The following is a 6,674-nucleotide window of genomic DNA, read 5'->3' on the forward strand; positions in this document are numbered from 1 at the left end:
TGGGGGCGGGGACGGCCTGGCTGGCGGGGCCGGAGGGGCCGCGCGGCGCTGGGCCGGCGGGCAGAGCCTTGGGAGTCGGGGTTTGAGGCGGCACGGGCGCCTGTGCACACTCAGCTCTGTCCCGGGCCGTGGCAGCCCGGGAGGTGTGGAAACCTCCTGCCTCGGGGGCGCCCACAGAGGAGGGAAGGCGGGGGACGGCCTTGTCCCTCCCACTTTCGGGGCTCCCAGGCCAGTTCGCCCGCACAGCCCTCGGGAACTTGTTAACAGGAAAGCTTGGCAGGAAAACAAATGCCAACGTTTTGGAAGAACTGAGAGTCACGTCGTTAGGCGCTGAGGCTTTATTTTCCTTCCCCGCCCCCTCCCAACCTCAACCCGACTTGGCCAAAGAAGGATGTGTCACCAGCTCGGGGCCTCGGGCGGGATCCCCGGCCCGGCTGGAAGCAGGAGTACCTGAAACAAAGGTAAACGGAGGCCCGGCATACCCCGACCCTGCCCTGCGGCCGCCCTCGAACCGCCCCAGTGGGTCTCTCCCGCGCCGACCCTGGCCGCCGCCTCAGAGGGGCTTTCTCCCGGGGGACCTCTCGATGGAAACCAGCTGGCTGGGCTCGGAGTTGATGTTGCATCTGAACTCTCTTGTGCTCACATTATTCCCAATCCCCCAACTCTGGTAAAGCTTAAGGAAATTTTACCCGATTTTAGTGGTCAGTAAATGTAAGGGAGGATAAATTGCTGTTTGTAAATTATAAGGTATTTTCTTGTTAGCAAATGGTCTGAAACATGAAATAAAAAATCTTAACACGTAAGCAAAAAAGAGCGATTTCTAGTGCTTTCCAAAATCTGAAGAAATGTTCCTCCTCAAATCACTCATGTAGAAAACATCCCCCCAAACCTTTGGTGCCAGGCATTTTTCTTTGTTCTTTATTAGTCTCAGGCCTCAGTTTCTTGTAAACAGAGCACCCAGTGCTGAGACCCTAAGAATTGCCATACTAGGTCAGAGCATGTGCATCCTGCTCAGTAGGCAGCAGGCTTGTGTTGTAGTAAAACACGGTTTGCTTTCTTGGTGATACCGTTAAAATTATCGTAGTTTCATTCCTTTCAGAAATATTCATGACTTTTACTGAAAGCCTTTTAAAAATCTGTAGACCACTCCTAATTTATCCATAAAATGTATTCACATTTATTGCATCCAAATGGCTCTCCTATCGTTTCTGACAGAACTTGAGATACTGTGGAGGAAACTCGGATCTTTTATAAAACTGGGAGCTCAGAGATTGAGGACAGGGGGAACAAAGTAGTTTTTTAAAATAGAAAGCTTTGAAGAAGTCTTTACCAGAATCAACCTGGCTGATGAGTTCAAAAATAGTTTTATCCAGGAACAGCCTGAACATTAATCAGTTGAAGGTTTATTTGTATTCATAAGTATTTGCATATTTTATTTTATTTTTTTTTAATTTTTTTAACGTTAATTTATTTTTGAGACAGAGAGAGACAGAGCATGAACGGGGGAGGGTCAGAGAGAGGGAGACACAGAATCCGAAACAGGCTCCAGGCTCCGAGCTGTCAGCACAGAGCCCGACGCGGGGCTTGAACTCACAGACCGTGAGATCATGACATGAGCCGAAGTCGGCTGCTCAACCGACTGAGCCACCCACGCGCCCCAGTATTTGCATATTTTAAAATGCAGCTAACATTCTGGAGAGTGAAGGGGCTATCTGACTATATCTTAGTCTGAATTAGAGCTTAATGTTTTAGCTGAAACCAGCTGCCCTAAGAGAATGAAAGTTTTGTTTCAGCAAGGAGGGAATAAAAGAGATGAGTAATTTTGGAGTATGGATTACTTGAGGGGGGCTCCCGTTCAAACCATAACTTTACTTTTAAACTCTTCATAGACTCCTCATTACCTCTAGCAAACATAGTCTCCACTGTTACAGCCACAGTCACTTTTCAACATACAACCAAAACTTTTCTTAACATTTACCTGCCACTGCTCATCCCCCAAAAAACCTTACCACCTGGAGTAGTTAATTGCCCTTTTGTGCACTACCATTGTCTAAATTAGAGGTTTTAATTCATGATACTGTTGATAATTTGGACTAGATAATGTTTTTTTAAATATTTTAAATTTTTATTCTCAAGTTGGTTAACATACAGTGTAGTTTTGGCTTCATAAGTAGAACCCATTGATTCATCACTTACATATAACACCCAGTGCTCATCCCAACAAGTGCCCTTCTTAATGCCCATCACCCATTTACCCCTTCCCCATCAACCCTCAGTTCTCTGTATTTAAGAGTCTCATGGTGTGCCTCCTTCTGTTTTTATCTTATTTTACCTTCCTTTCCTCTATGATCGATCATCTGTTAAGTTTCTCAAATTCCACATGAGTGAAATCATATAATATCTGTCTTTCTCTAACTTATTTCACTTAGCATAATACCCTCCAGTTCCATCCACGTTGCTGCAAATGGCAAGATTTCATGCTTTTTTCATCACTGAGTAGTATTCCAGTGTGTGTGTGTATATATACGTATATATTGTTGATAGCACTGCTATAAACATTGGTGTGCATGTGCCCCTTTGGATCAACATTTTTGTATCCTTTGGATAAATTCCTAGTAGTGCAATTGCTGGGTCGTAGTGTAGTTCTATTTTTAATTTTTGGAGGAACCTCCACACTGTTTTCCAGAGTAGCTGCACCAGTTTGCATTCCCACCAACAGAGCAAGAGGATTCCCCTTTCTCCACATAGTTGCCAACATCTGTTGTTTCCTGAGTTGTTAATTTAGCCATACTGACAGGTGTGAGGTGGTATCTCATTGTGGTTTTGATTTGTATTTCCCTGATGATGAGTGATGTTGAACATCTTTTCATGTGTCGGCCATCTGGATGTCTTCTTTGGAAAAGTGTCTATTCATGTCTTTTGCCCATTTCTTGACTGGATTATTTGTTTTGGGGGTGTTGAGTTTGGTAAGTTCTTTATATATTTTGGATACTAACCCCGTATCCAATATGTCATTTGCAAATATCTTCTCCCATTCTAACGGGTGCCTTTTGGTTTTGTCAATTGTTTCTTTGCAGTGCAGAAGCTTTTTGTTTTGATGAGGTCCCAGTAGTTCACTTTTGCTTTTATTTCTCTTGCCTTTGGTGACATGTCAAGTGAGAAGTTGCTGCGGCCGAGGTCAAAGAAGCTCCTGCCTGTTTTTTTTCTGTTGGATTTTGATGGTTTTCTGTCCCACATTTAGGTCTCACCAGTTTTGAATTTATTTTTGTATATGGTGTAAGAAAGTTTGGACCAGATGATTCATTTGTTGTGAAGGGCCATCCTTTGCATTTTAGGGCTGCATTTAGCGGCCTTCCTGATCTCTACTAAATAGATACCAGTAGTACCCCCCCCACACACAATTATAATAGTCACACAACCCACACAGTTATGACAATCAAAAATGCCTCCAGATATTGCCACACATCCTCTGAGAGAACCCCAAATCACCCCCAGTTGAGAACCACTATTCTAAACAGACTGTTGCCTTAACACTAGTGACCCTGTATTGTTTTCATTTGCTTGTGTGTTGATTTTCTACTGTCCTAAACTTGAGGGCAGAGCAGTCGTTCATTTATTTACCAAATATCTGAGGAAAGGCCTACTTTGCCAACCAGGTGCTAGTTTAGGTCTGGCAGTATAGTGGTAAAAGTGACTGCTGTAGTCTTTGTACTCCTGGACATTAGAGATGCACCCATGTGTAATGATACAAATACCTCATAAAATTGTGATAAGTTCTGGGAGAAGTACAGGGTGCTCTGAGTACATAAAATAAGGGTCCTGACCTAGTTTGGAAACTAGGGGAAGTTTCCTGGGGAAATGACCTTTAAGTTGAGGTAGACATTAAAGGAAGAATAGAAGTTATAGGGTCACCTGGGTGGCTCAGTCAGTTAAGCATCCAACTCTTGGTTTTAGCTCACGTCATGATTTCATGGTTTTGGGAGTTCGAGCCCCACATCAGTCTCTGTGCTGGCAGCACAAAGCCTGCTTAGGATTCTCTCTCTCCCTCTCTTTCTTCCCCTCCCCAGCTCACACTGTCTCTGTCTCTCTCAAAACTAAATACTTAAAAAAAAAAAAAGTTATAAAGTGAATTTTAGGGCGACAGTATTCCAGGCAGAAAGCATAGGGCCTTTCCTGGGACCTCAGAGGCCACTGTGGCTGGAGCAAGGAGAATGATAAGGGCAGGATGATACAAAATGAGTCTGGGAAAGTAGGTAAAGGACTTTTTTGAGCAGAAGTTCTCAGTCCAGCCTGTTCATCAGAATCAAAAGAGGCACTTAATACAGTAGTAGCGCCTGGGCCATGCTCCAGGCCCAGTAAATCAGAATGTCTGCAGTGGGTCCTACTTCCTTCCCCAGCTGCCGTTTTCCCTACACCTTCCAAAGGGATGACCACTGGTACTAGTTTTGTGTATTGTTCTAGACGTTTTTTGTGGGCATTCAAGCAAATGCATATTATTCATTCCTCCTGTTATTTACACATATGGTAGCATACTGTACATACTATTATGCTTGTTTTCAACAATGTCTTGGAAGTCTTTCGATTTTAATATATAGTTTCCTTACTCTTTAATGACTGTATAGTATTCCATTGTTTGGCTATACCACAGATTATTTAACCATTCTTTTATTGATGGACAGTTAAATTGTTTCTAGTAATTTACTATAAATAATAATACATGCATATACCAGTTCACATGTCAGTATATTTGTAGGATAAATTCCTAGAAGTGGAATTGTTGGGTCAAATATGTACATACACACGTGTAAATATTTGTGTGTAAAAGATCAGTCTGATCATATTGGAGAGAATGGTTTGGAACGAAATAAGTGCTTATGGGAGATAACTGAGCCTAATTAAGGTTATTTTGTGCTATAGAATGAATTTTGTCTCCCTAAAATTAAATTTTGAAGTCCTAGCCAGTATGTGACTATATTTGGAGATAGAATCTTTGGGAGGTAATTAGGGTTAAACAGGGTCAAAGGGGTGGGGCCCTAATTCAGTAAAATTAGTGGCCTTATAAGAAAAGGAGGTAGGAAAAGCCATGTGAGCACACAGTGAGAAGGTGGTTGTCTGCAAGCAAGAAAAAGAAAACTGACCTTGCCAGACCTTGATCAGGACTTCTACCCTCCAGAACTGTGAGAAGTTCATTTCTTTTGTTTAAGTAATCCAGGCTATGGTATTTTATTATGGCAGCCTGAGCTAAGACACTGTGGAGAGGTGGGAAAGAAAAGATGGTAACTGGGACCATGGTAGTCACACAGAAAATGAAAAGCGGTAGATGGATACTGGAGATATATTTAATAAGCATAACTGATAGGACTTAATAATATGCTATAAACAGTAAGAGGGAGAAATAGGTGGGTAGGATGACTCCCAGGGTTTTGGCTTGCCCAACCAGGTAAATGGTGGGGCTGTTACCTGAGGTAGAGAACACTAGAAGAATGAATAGTTTTGAAGTGGGTTTAAATCACAGTTCACTTTGGGACTGGTGAGACCTCTAAATGGAGATTGCACATAAACTTTAGATAATTCAAATCCAGAGCTTGGAGGAGTGGGCTGAACTGGGGACACAGATATTTAGGTGTAAATTGAAGGGTGTGGATGGAACTGCCAAGAGCAGAAGCTGTGAATCCAAAGCCCACAGCTGAATTTGGCTTACAGATGTATTTTGTTTTTCCGCATAGAGTGGTTTTTGTTGTTTAATTTTGAGTTAGTTGCCAATAATTTAAAATCTAAAGATTTCCCATGAAAATCTAGATTTGGGGCTTTTCTTTAAAAGTAGGAAGATGTAGCACTACTGAGCTGGCTTTTCCATATGGGAACAATTGATTGGAGCTAAGTCACCACTGATCCCAGCTGCTTTCTGTTTACCAGCGAGCCCTCCGCTCCTTAAAACTTATGCCTGGCCTACTTTGTTTATTTACTTGTCAGACCCTGTAGGCACTTGTGTGTAATCCCTGCTTTAGGAAGACAGTATAGAATAGTGATTCTTATCTTGGCTGCACATTGGAAATATGGGATAATTTTAAAATACTGATGCTGATAACCCACACCAGAAATTTCTGTTTTTGTTTACTTGGTCACAATTGCATCCTTGTGGGCTCCTGGGTGGCTCAGTGGGTGAAGTGACCAACTCTTGGTTTTGGCTCAGGTCATGATCTCACAGTGCATGAGTTCGAGCCCCACACTGGGCTCCTCGTTGACAGCATGGAGCCTGCTTGTGATTCTCTCTACTTTGCCCCTCTGCCCCTCTCCACTTGCTTTCACTGTCTCTCCTGAAAAAAAAGTAAAAATTAAAAAAAAAAATTGCTGCCTGGGATTTTTATTTTTATTATTATTATTTTTTTATTTATTTTTGGGACAGAGAGAGAGACAGAGCATGAACGGGGGAGGGGCAGAGAGAGAGGGAGACACAGAATCGGAAACAGGCTCCAGGCTCTGAGCCATCAGCCCAGAGCCTGACGCGGGGCTCAAACTCACGGACCGCGAGATCGTGACCTGGCTGAAGTCGGACGCTTAACCGACTGCGCCACCCAGGCGCCCCAACTGCCTGGGATTTTTTTTTTTTTTTAATTTTTTTCCCCCCAACATTTATTTATTTTTGGGACAGAGAGAGACAGAGCATGAATGGG

General features: G+C 42.9%; 1 protein-coding gene across 3 annotated transcripts in view; it reads left to right on the forward strand.

Moving 5' to 3' along the window:
* Nucleotides 1-6,674, forward strand: part of PPP2R3A (protein phosphatase 2 regulatory subunit B''alpha) — a 218,893-nt gene that overhangs the window by 5,278 nt on the left and 206,941 nt on the right. Inside the window, exon 1 of one of the 3 annotated variants that reach the window (XM_040480249.1) lies at nucleotides 105-461. The exons of the other annotated variants lie outside the window; for them this stretch is intronic. The gene's annotated coding sequence lies outside the window, so the exon portion shown is untranslated. Of the gene's footprint in view, nucleotides 1-104; nucleotides 462-6,674 lie in introns of those variants that run through there. 3 annotated transcript variants of the gene reach the window in all.

The sequence above is a fragment of the Herpailurus yagouaroundi genome, unplaced genomic scaffold (genome assembly GCF_014898765.1).
Source record: "Herpailurus yagouaroundi ecotype Mexico unplaced genomic scaffold, PumYag 159, whole genome shotgun sequence".
Lineage (NCBI taxonomy): Eukaryota > Metazoa > Chordata > Mammalia > Carnivora > Felidae > Herpailurus > Herpailurus yagouaroundi.